Source organism: Papio anubis, chromosome 15 (assembly GCF_008728515.1).
Source record: "Papio anubis isolate 15944 chromosome 15, Panubis1.0, whole genome shotgun sequence".
In the NCBI taxonomy this organism is placed as follows: domain Eukaryota; kingdom Metazoa; phylum Chordata; class Mammalia; order Primates; family Cercopithecidae; genus Papio; species Papio anubis.
Window position 1 is genome coordinate 57,523,220 of NC_044990.1, and position 20,794 is coordinate 57,544,013.

The following is a 20,794-nucleotide window of genomic DNA, read 5'->3' on the forward strand; positions in this document are numbered from 1 at the left end:
CATAGCTAGCATGATATTACTATGATAATAATAAATATTTACTAAGTATTTCTAACAAGTCCTGTGCAAGTACTTTCCATCATTTATATAATCTACTGTTCATAATTGCCTGATGAGTTCAGTACTTTTATTATCAGATCACTGCTTTACAGATGAGAAATCTGAGTCTTAGAGTAATTAAATGAATTACCCTAGGTTAAGTGGCTATGAACAGTAGAATAGGAACTTGAAACCAGGTCTGTGTGACCTTAAGCCCTTGCTCCTAATCATTTTATTATGTTCCCTGCTGAAGGCTACAGAGAGCATCGCACACCTCCTTCATTTATTTGGTGTAAATTCAGCATGTATGTATTATACACCATAGAATTTAGAATCTGTATTGTTAGTGGAAATCCCCTTGTTGAGAGATAGAAAAGGCAAGAGACGACCTCTAAGAAAGAATGACAGTAGCAGTGCATGAAGCTGATACTAAAAACTCACAGTGCTCCCAGAGTACCAGCAGGGAACATGATTTGGTGGAACAAACATCTACCAAGCATCCATTCTGCCAGGCTTGTGGTGCTACATACCAGGGTGAGAGAGAATCGTGCATCAGGTAAGTTCTCTGTCCTGGAGAAGGCCACATTCTCTAGCACCACATGTCCCCAACCTCAGACCATATTCACAATTTTTGCTATATCCACACATCACATGCACTATTATTTGTTTAATATTTATCTTCAGACAGACCCACTTCATAACATCACAGTGAATGGAGGAAAAGACACAGAAGTAATTATTGGCAATAACTAGAATAAATATAACATCATCACAAGGTCGATATTCATCTGTGCACTACCTAAGTTCATCTCCAGTGCCACTCTGGGAAGGAATGCTTGCCTTCAATTTTCTCTTGGTTTCCTCTTTCCCATCTAACTGTAGACATCATTGCACAGCTTCCAGGCCCAGCTCTCACTCTGGGAGAATGTTCTAGAACTTTGTTACTCTCCTTCATTTCTACTCTACCTGCCACCCACTGTACACATCAATGAGTGTTCAAATTCCATTTCCTCATGGCCTTCATGGGTGGCTGAGTAGTCTGATAAAATAACTCTCCTTGGAAAGTGCTCATAGAGTAATAGCTATCAATAATAGGAAATGTGCAATGAACCAGGCGTTGGACCATAGATCACTATCTTATTTAATCTTCACAACAGTCTAGTGAGGAAAATACTATTATTATCCCCTTTTTACAGGTGAAGAGACTGAGGCTGGCATTGTGACTATGTAAAAGGAGCTTACCTAATTTGCTTAGGATGCCACAGCTAGTCATTTACAGACGTGTCCACCTTTCAAATCTACATGTTCTTAAACCGAAAATTGGTCAACTTTTCTGTACCACAATGAGTGGAAGGCCTACATTCGAACCTATGCTGTATCTCGCAGAAGATATAACATAACTCACTCCTCATCTCACTACCCCACCCACCACTACTACCCTTCTCTGAAGTTCATCTGCCACACATTGCCTTAGTTGTCCTTTTTTTTTTTTTTTTTTTTTTTTTTTAGTTGGAGTCTTGCTGCTCAGTTGCCCAGGCTGGAGTGCAGTGGCACCATTTTGACTCATTGCAAGCTCTGCCTCCCCAGTTCACGCCATTCTCCTGCCTCAGCCTCCCGAGTAGCTGGGACTACAGGCACCCGCCACCATGCCCGGCTAATTTTTTTATATTTTTAGTAGAGATGGGGTTTCACCGTGTTAGCTAGGATGGTCTCGATCTCCTGACCTCATGATCTGCCAGTATTGGCCTCCCAAAGTGCTGGGATTACAGGCATGAGCCACCGTGCCAGCCCATAGTTGTCCTTCTAAAAGATAAACATAACCCCCTCCCTCCCTCTCTCTCTCTTAATCTCACCCCGTCTTTGTCTTTCTCTCTCTCTCTCTTTCCCTCATGCAAGCACACACACTCAAAGACCTCCAATGGCTGGCTTCCCATTGCCTACAGGATACAGTACAAAGTTCAAACGTCTTACAGCCTTCAAAGCTCTTCACAATCTGGTCACAACCTGACTTCCCAGCACCCTCTCTCTCTCAACTCACAGCCATGTTAGATCTCACCCATTTCCCAACAAGTCATACTTCCCCATGGTTCTGCCATCTCCCAACAGGTCATACTTCCCCATGGCTCTGGAAAAAGGCAGCGGTGAATGCTGCAGGGCCACAATAAGAGCACTGGCTGGGGAGTATATAGCCCTATGTTCGAATTCCAACACTGGGCAGGTTAGTTAACCTCTGGGGGCCTTCTCTGTGTTCTGACACATAAGGCACTGACAATGCTCCTCCCTTGTAAGAATTGAACTGGATGATGGGTCTAAAGCACTTCACACGGGGCCTGACCCTTCACACAACAATTGGCATCCAGCAAGGATTCAAATACATATTGTCATTGCTCCCTCAAAAATTAACTGGAATTGTTTTTTTCTTCCCATCTGGATATAAGTTTATCCATTCTTCAAGCTCAGAAAGTGTCTTCTCTCTGAAGCCTTCTCCAATCTCTTTGGGCAATATTAATCCTCCTTCCTCTCTATTTCCCTACCACTCAGCACTGGCCTCAACTATAATACTTAAAGTTGGATTTTAATTATCTGTCACTTTTTTTCTTGCTACCATTAGACCATGATCTCTTCTACAGCCTTTATATCTATCAAGTGCAATACTCAGCACATGGTAAGCTGACAAATGTTTGTTGAATAACCTAACCTGTTCCTCCACTCTCACAGACATTATTTGCATTTCGATAATGTTACAGAATTAGACTGGAACTTTAGGCATTGAAGCTGGAGCAATGGGGTGTGTATAGAAGGTGAGCTCTTCCTTAGAAATCCCCAAATGCTTACGTCCATTCCCTATGTATAAAGCCATTTTTGTTCCAGAATCATTGTCTGCAAACTATATTGGTCTTCCCGTAGAAACATGAGGGGATTTTTGTGACAGGAAAAGATAATGCTTACAAAACCTTTTCATTGTAAACGTTGATTATTTATGAACTCTTACAGGAAAGGGACCCTCTCGATGCTGGCACGTGGGAGAAGCCATCCCCCCCTCCAATTTATAATAAATGAATGTTGAAGTAAATCTCTTCATTAACTAGATGGAGAAAGGAATTTATGCTCCAAAGTAATCACTCATCTCTTCAGCACAAAAACCCCAAAGATTCCACTTCCTGAACATTCTCTCTAATGGGACAGACCTTTGCTGACCGGCTGGGCACAGGCACGACTTCAGCAGGTATACTCCATGGAACTCGAAGCCCAAAGCAAACACACAGCAATACTTCCTGGAAGCCAGTGGGTGGCCTTGGCTGGTGAAAGCTCGTCCTTCAAGCAACTGAGGCAGGAGTCCATTAAAGGTGTTAATTTTACATGATGTGGCACGGCAAGTTTATAAATAAATAACAAATGAACATTCCCCACGGTTCCTCTCCTCTGAGTTTCTGTGTACCTGCTGCAGGCCTGGCAACAGCAGGAGCCGCTCAGATGCCAGATCCGGAATTGCCCTTCAAAAAGTGAAGAAGGAGGCCTTTCTGTCACCAGGACTTGATAAGTTTTGACGCTTTGGTTGCTGGATCCAGCCACCTTTGAAAGCTAGCTACTAATTCATCCTCTATGGTTGGATGTGCTCAATTCAAGATTATTATCATAAGCTACAAGAACAAAACACAGATGTTAGAGTTTCAGAAAAATGTACTGTTGGGGACCATTAGTAAAAAATACTGTTTAAAATATATAACATATGTAACTATTAAATACATAAAAATCCTATGTACTATGAGGCAAAACATGATGAAAGTTGTTGAATATTTTAAATACCTATATTGCTACATAAAATGGTTCTATGCAGTAGAATTTCCTATTGCAGGAGATTTATGAAATTTTGTCAAAGTGGTAGATCATGCTGAAGTCAGGGGAAATACTAGCACACTTTAGGTTGCTTCCTATTTTTAATTAAGTTTGAAACTGCATCTTTGCACTTATGAGTGTGCATATAAATATATGTAAGTGCAGATGTGATGAACAATAATGCTGATCTATGCAGACATTCAAATTCACTCACAAAATGGCCCCCTCCCCCTGCAGAGAATATTACTTAATTGAGGCTAGGTCTGTGTAATCATAATGAACTAGACATAGAGCGGCAAAACTCGACCAGCATGGTTCACCCTCATTTATTTTAACAGCCTAAGAGGAAAGAATTGAGCAAGTTCTTTTGTGTCCTGACCTGGATTTCCAACATGGAGATTAATCATGACAACCAACTGTTATGGTGCTTGTCATGTTGACCCATGTCAACAAAGGTGGAGACCGACTGAGCTTGGGCAGGTTGGCTGAAGTCCATCTAATTCTTATTCCGAGGGACTAAGACACGGAAATGGGCTGAAAGGTACACTTGAGGACAAACTGGGGCCCAAGTTACTCAAAAGTCCAAAATACTAAGCAAGTGTTAACAAAGGTGGACAACCAAGGGCAAATGATAAGGTCAGGTACACAGTAATGAAAGTCTAAATAAAGGAAAGTGGAGCAAAAAGAAGCAAAAAGAATGCAAGTAGTGGGCTCTCTAAACACAATTTGAGTTCTTTTTCTCCAAAACCTGCTCCCTGTCCACCCGGATCAACTTCTTCTTCGAATTTCCACAGCACCTGGAATTCATATCATAGCATGTAATCATGTACACGTATATGTTTGTTTTATCCTAACTCAATTTACTTGTTTAGAGATCAGTAACTATATCTCACATATCTGTGTTTTCTCCAGGGTCTAGCACAGCTTTATGTACATTAAATTTTCAGTAATTGCTCATTGGTTGAGCTAAAAGTGATTTTTGGCCTCAAGCAAGAATTGATAACAAGCTCCATCCATTTTTCCTCCATCATGTCGAGTCTACATATCTGTTCCAATGTTCCTACAAAGCATATAAACATATACTCTAAAATACATGAGGGTACATTTCTATTTATTCTATACTTTTTTCTGTAACTTTTTAATACAACCATACATGCAGAACCAACTAATTTTTCTGATAACTACATAAAATTCTATGGTGTGGCTCCATCACAATTTAAGTATAGGCATACCTCATTTGGTTGCATTTTGCTTTATTGTGCTTTATTGTACAGATAACGCATTTTTAAAAATAAATTAAATATCTGTGGCAACCTTGTGTCAAGCAAGTTTATCAGTGCCATTTTTCCAACAGCTCGTGCTCACGTTGTGTCTCTGTGTCATATTTTGGTAATCCTCACACTATCAAACTTTTTCATTATGATCTTATTTGTTATAGTGATTTGTGAGTGGTGATCCTTGATGTTATTATTGTACTAATTTTGAGGTGCCATGAATTGTGCCCCTACAAGACAGCAAACCTAATTGATAAACGTTGTGTGTGATCTGACTGCTCCACCTACCGGCCATCCCCCCTTCTCTCTCTCTCTCTCTTCAGGCTTTCCTATTCCCTGAGACACCACAATATTAAATTAGGACAATTAATAACCCTTCAGTGGCCTCTAGGTGTTCAAGTGAAAGAAAAAGTTGCACATCTGTCACTTGAAATCAAAGCTAGAACTGATTCTGCTTAGCAAGGGAGGTGTGTTTGGGTAAGACAGGCTGAAAACTAGGCCTCAAGTCAAACAGCCAAGTTGTGAATGCAAAGAAAAAGATTAAAAGTGCTACTCCAGTGAATACACAAATGATAAGAAAGTGGGCCAGAAGCGGTGGCTCACGCCTGTAATCCCAGCATTTTGGGAGGCCAAGGCAGGCAGATCACCTGAGGTCAGGAGTTCGAGAGCAGCCTGGCCAACATGGTGAAGCCCTGCCTCTACTAAAAATACAAAAATTAGCCAGGCATGGTGGCATGCACCTGTAGTTCCAGCTACTCAGGAGGCTGAGGGAGGAGAATTGTTTGAACCTGGGAGGCAGAGGTTGCAGTGAGCTGAGATCACGCCACTGAACTCCAGCCTGGGTGACAGAGCAAGACTCTGTCTCAAAAGAAAAAAAAAAAAAAAATGAAACAACCCTATTGCTTATGTAGAGAAAGTTACCGTGGTCTGGATAGATCAAACCAGTTACAACATTCCCTTAAACCAGAGGCTAATTCAGAGGAAGGCCCTAAGTTTTTTCAATTCTCTGAATACTGAGAGAGATGAGGAAGCTGCAGAAGACAAGTTGAAGGCTAGGAGAAGTTGGTTCATGACGTTTAAGTAAAGAAGCCATCTCCGTAACAAAAGATTGCAAAGTGAACCAGCACGTGCTGATGTAAAAGCTGCAGCAAGTTATCCAGAAAATCTGGCTAAGATCATTGATGACGGTAGCTACGCTAAATAACAGCTATTTAATGTAGACAAACCAGCCTTCTATTGGAAGGAGATGCCATCTAGGACTTTTCATAGCTAGAGAGGAGAAGTCAACACTCGCTTCAAAGCTTCAAAGGGCAAACTGACTCTTGTTAGGGGCTAATGCAGCTGATGGCTTTAAGTTGAAGCCAATGCTTATTTGCCATTCCAGAAATCCAAGGGCCCTTAAGAATTATGCTAAATCTATTCTGCCTATGCTATATAAATGGAACAACACAACCTGGATGACAGTGTCTTAGTTTACAGCAGAGATAACTGAATCACTTAAGCCCATTGTTGACACTTACTGATCAGAAAAAAAATAATACTCTTTCTAAATATTACTGCTCACTGACAAGGCACCTGGTCACCTGAGAGCCCTGATGGAGATGTAAAGGAAATAAACATTGTTTCATTCCTGCTAATAGAACATCTATTCCCATAGATCAAGGAGTCATTTTTACTTTCAAGTCTCATTATTTAAGAACTGTATTTCAGGCTGGGCGCGGTGGCTCAAGCCTATAATCCCAGCACTTTGGGAGGCCGAGACGGGCGGATCATGAGGTCTGGAGATCCAGACCATCCTGGCTAACACGGTGAAACCCCATCTCTACTAAAAAAATACAAAAAACTAGCCGGGCGAGGTGGTGGGCACCTGTAGTCCCAGCTACTTGGGAGGCTGAGGCAGGAGAATGGCGTAAACCCGGGAGGCGGAGCTTGCAGTGAGCTGAGATCCGGCCACTGCACTCCAGCCTGGGCGACAGAACGAGACTCCGTCTCAAAAAACAAAAAACAAACAAACAAAAAAAAGAACTGTATTTCATAAGACCGTAGCTGCCATAGACAGTGATTTTGCTAATGGATCTGGGCAAAGTAAATTGAAAACCTTCTGGAAAAAATTCAGCCTACCAGATGCCAATAAGAACATTCATGATTCATAAGAGGAGGTCAAAATATCAACATTAGCAAGAGTTAGTACTTGATTCCAAACTTCTTGGGTGAGTCTGAGTTCAAGACTTCAGTGGTGGAAATAACTGCAGATGTAGTAGAAATAACAAGATAGCTAGAATTAGAGGTAGAGCCTGAAGATGTGACTGAGTTGCTGTGATTTCCTGATAAAATTCAAATGCATGAGAGTTGGTTCTTATGAATGATCAAAGAAAGTGGTTTCTTGAGATATAATCTACTTCTGGTGAAGATGCTGTGAAGTGTTGAAACAACAACAAAAGGATGGATAGTATTACAATAACTTAGTTGCTAAAGCAGCAGCAAGGTTTGAGAGAATTGACTCCAATTTTCAAAGGTCTGTGGTAAGTAAAATGCTATCAAACATTGTACACTACAGATAAATCTTTTGTGAAAGGAAGAGTCCATCTTTGTTACAAACTTCGTTGTTGTCTTATTTTAAGTAATTACCACAGCCACCCCAACCTTCAGCAACCACCACCCTGATCAGTCAGCAGTTATCAACATGGAGGCAAGATCCTCCAGTAGTAATCAGATTATGACTCACTAAGGACTCGGATGATTGTTAGGATTTTTTTTTAAAGCAATAAAGCACTTTATTTTATTTTATTTAATTGTTTTTTATTTTTTGAGTCTTGCTTTACTGCCCAGGCTGGAGTATAGTGGCATGATCTTGGCTCACTGCAGCCTCCACCTCCCGGGTTCAAGTGATTGTCCTGCTTAAGCTTCCCGAGTGACTGGAATTACAGGCATGCACCCCCACACCCGGCTAATTTTTTGTATTTTTAGTAGGGACAGGGTTTTGCCATGTTGGCCAGGCTGGTCTTGAACTCCTGACCTCAGGCGATCTACCCATCTCGGCCTCCCAAAGTGCTGGGATTACAGGCGTGAGCCAGCATGCCCGGCCAATAAAATATATTAAAATTAGAATATGTAAATTTTTAGACATAATGCTATTGTACCCTTGATAGACTACAGTAGAGTGTAAACATAACTTTTACAAACTCTGGGAAACAAACAAAAAAAAAACTTGTGTGACTTGCTTTATTGTGATATTCACTTTATTGTGGTGGTCTGGTATGCCTGTTGTCATTTCTCTATTGATAGGTATTTTTCTTGATACCATTTACTACAATGTGATAACCAATATTACAACAGATACACTTATCTATGTCCTTTCATAGTCATAGTTTAATTTATTTTAGATTCCCACAGTAGGACTCCATAGTTAAAGGTAATTTTGCAAAATTTAATTATTAAAGATACCTCTAGTTTACTTTCCCAAAATATTTGGTAGGTCATCCTCCTACTATTAATATATTTGTATTTCTGTTGCTCTACACTCTTGACCATAATGGACATCACCAATCCTTTTAATATTTACCAACAGAAAAGGTTTAGAATTAGGATTAGGATTCAAGCAAAAAATGGTATCTCACAGTTGTTTTGTTTTGCATTTCTCTACCTGCTAATGAAATTAAATCAATCCATTGTGTATTTGCATATCTTCTTTAGGAATTGCCTTTCATTTTGCCATTTTTTATGTTTAATGTTTAGGAGTTCTTTGTATATTAGGAATATTTTTCATTCATAAATGATACATATATTGTTCTCCCAGATAAATCTGGTATTTCATATTTTCTAAATTCCTTTTGGCCAATTACTGCCTCTTAGAACCTGCCTCCCAATCCCTTTTTGCTAGCAACCCAGGCATAGCATATAATAATGTATCCATTGAGATTTAACAACTTCAACCAACATCAATCAGTTATATTTGGCCATATGGCTAGACTAACCATGCAACTAATCATTGTAGAGTAGAACATTTGATATCCTAAAATGACTACTGGATTAAGTGAGGCAATTTCTTTTTAGTCCAAACTTAGCTCTCAGGTTAAATACTTATATCCTACTGGTGGGAATATAAATTATTACAACCACTATGGAAAACAGTATGGAAGTTTCTCAAAGAACTAAAAATAGATCTATCATTTGATCCAGCGATCCCACTACTTTGGGATCTTACCCAAAGGAAAAGAAGTCATTATGTCAAATAGACACCTGCATGCTCATGTTCATCACAGCACAATTTGCAATTGCAAAGGCCTAAGTGCCCATCAATTGATGAGTGGATAAAGAAAATGTGATATATATATACACACACACATACACCATGGACTACTACTCAGCCATAAAACGGAATGAAATAATGTCTTTTGCAGCAACTTGCATGTAACTGGAGGACATTACCTTAAGTGAAGCAACTCAGACATAGAAAACCAAAAACCGTATGTTCTCACTTACAAGTGGGAGCTAAGCTATGGGTATGCAATGGCATACAGAGTGGTATAATGGACACTGGAGACTAAGAAGCAGGGAGAATGGAATGGAAGCCAGGGCTGAAAACTTACCTGTTGGATACAATGTACACTATTTTGGTGACTGGTACACTAAATGTCCAGACTTAACCACTATACAATTCATCTATGTAAACAAAAATCACTTGTACTGCTAAAACTATTGAAACAAAAAAAAATATACATAACAATAACAAACAAACTTAGCTCCTAGGTCAATGCCCATTCTTACCTCCAGCTTCACCCCTGCTTAGTCCAACAAAAAGAGGACTTCCCAGAATGCATTTGAGCCCAAAGATAACGTGTGAAACTATAGCTGTAAAGAGTATTTGAGAAAAAATATGGAGGAAAGAAACTAAGACGCTTTTGGCATGGCACGTGTGAACACACACACATGCAGTCACACACACACACACACCCCCCCCAATGCGGAGCAGTGTGTTAATTCTAGCACAGATCTGTCCACTATGTTATGCAGACCCTGACTTTGTTGATTCAGCAAAGGCAGAAGATTTAAAAGCACACAAAGGAAAAGCCTAGAGAAATATATAAAGCTAACAAACATTTGCACTGTAAACATCAAGAGGAAACTGAATTTGTGTGATGGGAAATAAAGGTTTAAGATCTTCATTCTAGCAAAATTCACAGTGATTTCTGGGATTTGAGAAACTGTTTAGATTGAGGTAGGATTTGGAGAGTTTGTTTGAATGAGGGAAGAAAGTAAACTAAAAAAACTTACAATGCAGGTGTAGGGTTTATTTCATCATGGGAGTTTGAAAAGAAACAATTGGAATATAGATAATCCAGGGTGCTCTGAAGAAAGATTTTAGATTTGAATTGGGGCAGATAAGACTTATCCATCCCATCAGAGAGAATTAAGGTCTGGGTCACCACCATGTGGGTTCAGTTAGTTTCATCCACAGCCTATGGAGTCACTTGCATCCCTGCCATCAATCCCCTCTCCGAACGGGTCTATAGAAACCCCATGAGTTCTGCCATAGAAAAACATTACTTCAGTGAAGTACGTTTATTAACCAGATGCCATTGAGTAAGCAATGTATTCTAAATGGAAGACTCCTTTTAGTTGATAAGTTATATATATAGGAAAAGATCAAATTCTAAAATGCCATAGCACTGAATATAGCAAAAAAAAATTTTTTAAATGTTTAAACAAAGGGAGAAAATGCTCATGATATGTGTAGTGAAAATAGCAAAATTTTAAAAACTGTATATAGACTGACTTTATTTCAGTAAAGGACACACATATATTTTGTATACAGAAGTGGAGAAAAAACTGAAAAGAAAATATCACAAAATGTCACCAGTGGTTAACTCAATAGGACTGTCAGTGACTTTTACTTTCTTCTTTACAGTTCCCTGCATTTTATAAATAAGTTTAAGATGAACATGTGTTATTTTTTAAATTAGTAAAAGCTATTTTAAATAAATATCTTTTTATGATATATTTTAACTGTTTTTTTGACTAGTATGATTCTCAGTCGTGTTTTCTCCTTATTTTCTCTCAGTTCATTAATCCGAAGTCCTTCCCATTCCCATAGCTCTCATTCCTACACGATCTTGACTGCCTCTGGAGGGGAGTGGAAAAATGGCATTTCTATCATTCTTTGCTCCCAACATTTCTGTACTATCTAACCTATAGCAAAAACAAATGAAATAGAAATAAAAAATTATAAAAACTGTTTTCAGATACAAATTGTACTACCCTATATTTGTTTTTACCATGAGGAAGTTTTAGAAGACAATTTCTAAGCAATAACTTTAACAAACTTGGTTTGATTTGTTTTTGTTTTGAGAGAAAGCAAGCTACAAACTCAAGCATATTTCTTTTCCTTTTGGTTTTTTTTTTTCTTTTTTTTTCTTTATGGAGTCTCACTCTGTCACCAGGCTGGAGTGCAGTGGTACGATCTCGGCTGACTGCAACCTCCGCCTCCCGGGTTCAAGCGATTCCCCTGCCTTGGCCTCCTGAGTAGCTGGGGCTACAGGCATGTACCACCAGGCCTGGCTAATTTTTTTGTATTTTAGTAGAGACGGGGTTTCACCATGTTGACCAGGATGGTCTCCATCTCCTGACCTCGTGATCCGCCCGCTTTGGCCTCCCAAAGTGCTGGGATTACAGGCGTGAGCTATCACGCCCAGCAAAGCATATTTCAAAATCCCTGTGCATGTTTTAACATGGCATTAAGTTTAAAAAGTGAGCAAAGGCTTTAAATAGAAATACGTGAAGGTATTTTATCACATGGAGAATTCATGCAGGGTTGATAGTCTCTGTGCAATTTTGTGACCCTTGATTAGTTACTATTATTATTTAAATTATGCATGACATGGTGAAATTTGTCTCTTTATAAAACTGAGGTGCACTTAGTGGTGTTTCTGCCTTGTCACACTTGCAACTTGACACATGACAAATGGACAGATTATTGACTATAGCTTCAACCACATAAATATTGAACTTTTATATATATCGTTATGATGAAAATTCACTGATAGGGTTTCTCAAACCACCAGGAAAAGGAGGTGAGATAAAATTATGGTTCTTTTCTCATCTACAACAAAAATATGGGTCTTACTCCCAGATATTTTGTTTATGTGGGGAAATTTTCAGACAAAGAACAAATCCGATCTTATTGGCTCTTCCTCAAAGGATCATCAGAGAGTGTGTGTCGGAACTACTGGAACAGCTAGTACGTGGTAGAACCTAAATGTGAACTGGGCATTCTGACTCCAGAGCTCTCACACTTCATCCCTACACTTTAAGGATGAACAAACCCACAATAACCTGTGACATGCTTTCTACCACTATTTGCATATACCAGGATTTAGCTTTAACCATGAGGACAACTTTCTAATAGTGAAATTTCTAACACCAGTGAAAGTGCTGATAGGTTCCTCAAATTAAATCAAAGTACTCATTGCTTGTCTCACAATTAAGAAACATTAGCCCTGGTCACTGAATAATGAATATAATTCATTTTGTTTTTACGTCCCATTGACTAGAAAATACACATTTCTCAGCTTTTTGTGGAAGTGTAAATCATATTCAAAAATGCATAAATCCTAAGTGTTTGACTTGATAAAGTATCATAAAGTGAACTTTCCCATGTGATCACTATCCAGGGCAAGAAAGAACATTGCCAGCCCCCAGAATCCCCCCTTAAGCAACCACCTAATCCCTTCTCTCTTCCCTGGAAAGGTAACCACTATCTTTACTTCTAACACCATAGATTCGTTTTGTCTGCTTTTTAACTTTATTTAAGTGAAAACATAATGGGGATTATCTTGAGTCTGGCTTCTTCTACCCAGCATTATTATGTTTGTGAAATTGATCCCTGTTGCTACAGGCAGCTGTAACTCATTTATTCTTAGGTTATTGTTAATAGTATTCCGTGAAGAAATATGTAACAATTAACTTTTTGTTTACCCAGTCTGCAAATAATAGATATTTGAGTTAGATATCAACATTGTATTTTAAAGTTTTTTTGTCAAGGTACAAATACAGAATGGACATAACATGTGAGGAATAACCACCAAATGAAATATAATCTCCACCCATTTATCTCTCACAGACAAATGAGAATAAAGGCACATGAAGTCCTTACACACCGAGTTGGAACTTAGGCAGATTCTGACGGAAGGAGGCTAAGATTTGGCATGAGGGGAATATAGGGGTTGTCAGGTGAAGGATTGACAGTGGGAGGGATAGCGGCAGGTCCCCATGAGGGTACTAGGGTGGTTCAAGAGCTGCAGTCACAGGTAGATTTGTAGCCATGGTGAAGGTGGGGAAAATTAAGTTCAATGAAACAGATGGAAAAAAGTCTTCAGTGAAGTACTCATGATAGATAGTATTGTGATAAGACAGCAAAGTCCTCATGATAGTATTATAATAAGGCAGTGCCATGGTTCTGGGTGATGGGCAGTTTAGTATAAGACCCACACCAGAAACTTCAGGTGTGGGGCAGTGACTTCCAACTCCAGTACCATGGGAAAGTTGATCTAGGGAAAGTGAGAAAGGATTTCATAGCCCTTGTCCTAGAGGCTACAGGTTCAGTGCAACTCTCCAGAGGTCATCTGGAACTCTAGGCAAGGAATATAAAGCAACATGGTAGGAGGTAAAGAATAATGGGATCTGCAGATTAAATGGTTGCCAAGACTTCCCTCCCAGCTGTCAGCATTCATTTTGATTGGTTATTGCTCAGCTGTGCAACCTGTTAATACGTTGCTTATCAGTCTTTTGGCTTCCAGCAGGTAAGAAGGGTAAGTGGAATCAATATTTTTTGTAAATTTATCCAAAATTGTACTGCTGAAATCTCAAGTTGGAGAAAACTATAAATAGACTCTTGCTTTTCTTTGCCTTTGATCTTTACCTTTTGTGTGAATTGGATTTTAATGAGAAGTAGAGAAAAATAAAATTTAATAGGGAGTCAGGGCATCTGGGTTCTGGTTTTAGTTCTGTCCGAGGTAACTAACTGCTTTTGCACAAATCAGTCTTGAGTCTCCTAAACAAAATGACAGCTGAAACAAATGATCTCTGACTTGATAAGTCTACAACCAGTCCCTGATGTTTCCTGCCATCTCCTGCCTCCAAGACAAGCGTTGAGAATAAGCGTGTATGTGTGTTTGTGTGTGCAAACGTGTGTGTGCACACACGTTGCCCATACTTTATATATGTGAAGTAAAATCTGCTTGGAAATATGGGAAAAGTTGAAAACAGTTAAATAAGCACTTTTAGATGATAATCTGGGTCTCTTGGGATGGTAAAAGAATTTCCTTCATTTTCTGCAATTGCTAAAAGTACAAATAGGAATTCAGTTAAAATTCACTTTTTGTCAATTACATATATCCCTTTACCTTCCAACACCTGGGACTCTAAAGTGTATGTGACAACTGTAATTAGAGCAACAGAGGGAAGGACAAAGCTTTTCTGAATTATATCATTTCACAGAAGAGGCATTCCTTGTGACCTACAAGAGCTGCAGGATAAGCACTAATCATGACTCTGCCTCAACCCTGTGAAAACTGACTCATGAATAAATTGGACCATTTATTCATTTCTAATTATAGAAATGAGGCATATCTTTCTTAGAACAAGCCTTGGAAAGTATAGAATTAAACTTTGATCTAGAGAAACAAGGTCACAAAATACACTATTGCCTTACACATAGTTTGTGCTCCCTAATTACTTACTAATTAGTTACTTTATAGCAGTGGATCTTTTGGCCTGATTAATCCTGATATTGCTTTAAACCTCTACTCTGTCTATGTAGCTATTCGAATGAAAGATCTCCCACAAATTAAACAGCAATACTTCAAAAAGGCAGTGTTGGCCTATATCTCAAAATCAAACTATACATGAAAAATACAAGATAGAACCTTGAAATTCAGATCTACTAAGAAGGCATGTTTGCTTTTTAACTGACATAAAACACCTCTCCTCAACCACCTTTCCCTCGTAGAAATAGGTAACATTTTAAAAATCCTTTTTTTAGCCGCAAGTTGCTCATATGTGTTTGTTTAAGGCCACTTGACTTCATAGTCCATTCAAAATGCAGTTCAAAGACACTCACCTGAATCCATTTCTTCTAAACAATAAGCCTAGTTTGACTGTGGAAAGAGAAATATTGAAGAATCTTCTGGAGAGGCTTTGAACACTGCCCAGGGAAAGGGCACCTTCAGGGAATGGTTAAGTACTTTGAAAACCCTAAGGAGCTTTGTAGCTAAGGATGACCTTCTAACCTCTCAACAGCTTTTTGCAAACAAAATCTTTCAAGCTTCATCTAAAAGACGGGTGAGCAACAATTTGAAGAATGAGGTTTTCCTTTGTGTCGGATTATAGAGCTCAGCAGCTCTAACCTTTTTGTTCTATTATATTTCTGATCTAAATAAGGAATTATTTATTACCAGAAAATGGTGGTATTCAGATCACAAGTCTCCGCTGAGCATTGACTTTGATCCTCAACCATATGTAGAGATTTAGGGAGGAGAAGGCTGCTTATTTGGAAAGAATCCTAAGATCCACTCTCAGAAGTTTTCTGTCCAGGCAAAATGCACTCAGGGATCTGGGCGTTGACACTGAACCTGTCTTACAACTTCTTGATCTTAATTTGATTTTGTAATGTACATTTCCCCAGTAGACTGATGTTTCATTTTTCATGTAGATGAAATTTCTTCTCCATGCCAAGAAAAAAATGGATTTACTAAAATTTTAATTCAATGCAAGTTTCTGACAAAATCATCAAGGGATTTGTTTAGATTCCTTCCTTTAATATGTCCTGGTGATAGTCTAGAGAGAATTTTATACAAGAGAAGACAGTCTCGTAGGAATGGACATGTTATACACTATTTCACTCTTCTCCCACATGGAATTGGGGGGCTATTGTTAAAACTAAGCCCTAAAAGATATTTAAATATTAAAATATCTGGAAAATTTTTGCTTTTAAAAGCAACATTTAATACTCTTTGAATGCTGTTTTGAGAGCAGAGTTTTCCTTGTGTTCTGGGAAAATCAACCTAATAGCCCTTTCAGTTTTTAAATATAAAGACCCTCTTCTGAAGTAGAACTATTTGAGGCCAGCAGTTACAAAGAGCTAAACTGCTCTGGGTGTTATATATAAAGTTGCCTCTGGTGTAGACAACATTGGATCTCTGCAAGTTATGCTTTCTTCAGAGAAATGTTATTTTTCTCATTATGGATTGAGTCTTCTCTGTGCCTGTTCTGGGAGTCTGGGAGGGATGGAGGTAGCAATGGAAGGAAGGAGAAATAGGGAAAGAAAGGGAGCAAGGAAGAGAGACAGACAGACAGACAGACAGGGACAGAGAGAAACAGAAAACAGAGAGACAGAGGTAAACAGAGACAGATAGAGGGAGACAGAGAGTTAGAGAGAGAGAGACAGACAGAGATAGAGGGAGAGGGAGAATAAGAAGGAATCAGTAGCTGACAGGAAATCTGTATCTGTGGGCCCAAGGTTGAAGGAAGAATTGTTTTCAGAGGAGACTGTGAGACATGGAGAAATATCTTGGCTATCTACACTGGGAAATGGAGACTCAAAATCATTATAATTTCAATACCAAAAGAAATATAACCTCATTTAGATATACTTTTTATTCTGAAGAGTTGATGAAACTGAGACATACACTGTTACATATCAAAGGAAAAAATGTTCTCATTGTTACAGAGTTTTTACCAAATTAACATTTGACCTGTGTTAGAAAAAAAGATATGCTAGTTTTGCATGTATGTGTTGCCAGTTACATTTAGTCTGATATTTTAATTGATTAGATTGAGCAGACTTTAAAGTTGTAAAATATCTTTAAAAAATTGCTTGAGTTGAGGTTCTCATTACCTAATGTTTATCCTTTAATCTGTGGCTTATTTATTTAAAGGATATAATCATCTACAGTTTTCCAGGCGGCTCAGTAAATATGTATTGATTCCTGCAATGTGGCAAGAAATATGCTAGGTAAGTCCTGCCTTTTAGGAGCTCACAATTTCTTTGGCAGGCAGAAATGTGTACAAATAATTGCAAGACAGTGAGAAAAACATCATAACTGAGATAATCATATATGGTCAGGAAGTCCTGAGGAGAGCAGTACTACATCACCCTGGAGTCCTTGGGAGCTGTGAAGGTTAGGGTGGGGGCAGTGAAAGGTCAGGGAAGACCTTCCAGAGGTAGGAATGGAGGAGTAGCCTTACAAGGGCCAAGAAGGGGGAGCAAGACATTCTAAGACAGAAAATCATGATTGACACAGATGGTCATAAGTATGCAAGGTGTATGTGCAAACTTAGCTCTATTTGAGCACACCATTTTGTGGAGAGCCAGTAGCCAAATAGGTAGGGGGACTAAGTGGGGGCCAACATGTGTGTAAACTTGGAAATAAGAACGAAAGTCCCGGCAGAGCCAAATAGATGTCACCAAACCCAAAGCTAAATCTATAATAGTCCATTTGTTTCTTACATTAAAAAGTCTATGACATTTTGTTACTCGTTTTCTAAATTCATGGTAGTGTAAAGCAACAAATAAGTTGCTATATACAGGAACCCTTATAGCAATGAAGAGACAACTCCTTATTCCCTTCTATTTATTGCTTGGGTGGTGATTACATGGGAGAATTAACTTTATGATGATTTATTAAATGATACGCCTATGATTTGTGCTTTTTTCTATATGTGTGTTACATTCCAATAAAAAGTTGGAAAATGTGTTTTCTAATAAGTAGGAAATAAAATAAATTATATTAAGTATTCAATGATCAGGGCTAATGTCTTTCTAGTATGAAACAGATAATAAGCACCTTGATTTGATGTGAGGACACCATCAACCTTTCCATTGGTGCCAGAAATTTTGTCATTAGAAATTTAGCCCTTGCAGTTAAAGCAAGATCCTGTTATATGCAAACATTGGTATCACAGATTATTGTGGGACTGTTCATCTTTAGGGATGAAGTGTGAGAACTCTGGAGTCAGAATGCCCAGCTCCCATTCAGGTTCTACCACTTACTAGCTGTTCCAGTTACTTTTGCTATGTAACAGAATACTCCAAAACTCAATGATTTTGTTTGTTTGTTTTTGTTTTCTTGCAGATTCTGTGAGTTAGGAATTTGTGGAAGTGTTCATCTCATTGATACTTTTGCCCTTTGTAGCACTGATTAAGGTCAGCTGGTGGGTGAGCTGATATGGAAGGTCCAAGACAGCTTCATTCATGGTCACGTTTGGCACTGGAGATGAAATGACTCAAAGGCTAGGATTGCCAGTCAGAGCATCTACATGTGACATCCCCATGTGATTCGACTTCGTCACAATGATGTAGCCATCTCAGGGTAATTAGAGTTCTCACTTTGCAGCTCAGAGCTTCAAGCACAAGTGTTTCAGTGACCAAGGCAGAAGCTACTGTGCCTTTTATCTTCCAGGTGCAGAAGTCCACATCACATCAGCCAGATTCCTTTAGGTGGAGTCATCATAAACTCACCTAGATTCAAAAGAAGGAAAGGACACAGACCCAAACCCTTAATGGGCAGAGTGGCAAGGTCACATTATGGAAGAACATGCAGGATGAGAGATGGTGCTGTGGTCATCTGTAAAAATTACCATCTGCCACACTAGCTGTGTGACCTTGGGCAAATCTTTTAAACTAAGATTCAGTTATTTCATTTGAAAAATGATGGTGATAATAATAGTCAACTCATGGGATAGCTTTAAGGATTGATGAGATAGTACATATCAGGTGCTTAGTGCAGTGCCAGAGTCATAGTAAGAGATCAGAAACACTTCCTATTTACCTTCCTATTAAGGTGACAGGAGCTGAGGAAAGTGGGAGAGGATAGAGAGATGTCTCTAGAATAAATGTCAGAGATAAAGTCTGGATAAAAGGACCCAGAAGGAAGAAACAGGCAAGTCACACAATAAGGGAGGCTTTCCAAGATGACAAAGTAGCTCTGAGAACAATGACAGGCAAGGAATAAAAGCAAACTTTCTCAGCTTCCCAATTTTCCCTAGGATTGGCCTTGGTATTTTGTCAAGCAATCGGTGGGGGATGACTTGTTTATAAAAGTCACTTTCATTAGAAGCATCAGATTGTCTTCATTCACAGGGTTTACCAAGTAAAAATAAAAGGAGGACCCCTGTTATGACACATTCTGACACTGACCACAAAGAGTAATCTTTCATAAGTCTCTAAACAAATGAACACCAACCTTTCTGGGCTATAACAGCACCCTGGGATTTGCTACCGAAATGGAAGGATGTAACAAACTTTAAGTAAAATAAATGGATCTCTTCCAAACAATTCCCAGATGAGCCAGGTAAAGGGGACCTGTACTCCAGGATGTTTTATTAAAACTTAATGGAAAGAGCCGAAACCCCTTTGCCACTTGGCAGTTGTGAAAGAAACCTTTTTAGCAAATGACAAAAACAGGAAGTTATGTAAATTAACACTTGGCATGGTACTAAAGCAAGATTTTCAACCAAAAAAAAAAAAAAAACTGGTTTATCAAACATCCATTGACTAAATTTTGTGCCCTTTTTTTTTTTAAATTGCAAGAATACAGAAATAAGTGGATAGCAAATGTTATTACAGATTCTGTACACAGACTTAATGCCACCCTTTCAGCTTGTCAGTCAAGAAAACTTATTGAACACTTACTGGATACTAAATCTGAGTCCTGTGGAAAGCACAGCATCTCTACAGTGTCAATAAACACACAAATTGAAGAACGGCAAAAATCGCGGTAATTGTGACTCAATATTGGAGGAGTTGATTATAATCTTGGATTTTGACCTTTCAATGAACAGAAAAAAAAAAACTACAAATATTTACTCATTTCTACCATGAGCACAAGCCTTGCTATGCATTAGGAGGTATACAAAGTTGAATAAGATCAAACTGCTGTTGTCATAAATGTCAAAGTCTTACAGAGGAGACAGAGGTATATATCTGTAACTTTATTATGAAGCTCATAAAAATGAAATGTTATAATGTAGATAAAACATCATTCTTGCCAACATGGGTGTAGTTAACATAGAAAGTTTACTAGATAAAATAGGATTTGAATGGGAGCCTTAAAAAAATAGGTACTGCTGTGAAGGAATATTTAAGGTATAGGAATATTTAAGTATACTAAGAAAATGGAGCAAGTTTCCAGAAGCAGAATACAGAGAATATTCTAGGAGGAATGAGCTGAATGCACTACGAGTTCCTTGAAGGTAGGGATTGCTTTTGCTTATTTTCAACACTTCTGGTTCATGGCAAAAGCTCAATAAATGTTTAATAAATAAATATTGGACAATGTTCACTTGGCATTAGGCAATGGATACACAATTAAAACACCACATAGAGGCAACAAATAAAAGAAATATTTCAATGACCAGGCCAAAATTTCAGATATTATTTTATGTGATGATGTGATAGATTGATACTATAGGACAACTTAACCATATGGTACAAAATGAATGAGAACAAGAGGGAAGTTAGTGGAAGAGATGAACTTCTCTTCTGTTTATATCCCACCAACTCGGTCTATTCTCACAGTGGGTATTCAGGAAGGGAGTTTACCTAATTCATTAAAATAAAAGAACGGTGTAACGTACAAAGGTAAATT

General features: G+C 38.6%; 1 pseudogene; it reads left to right on the top strand.

The window, feature by feature from the left end:
* Window positions 1-440: 440 nt before the first annotated feature.
* LOC101017588 overlaps window positions 441-20,794 on the top strand; it is a 46,065-nt pseudogene continuing 25,711 nt past the window's right edge.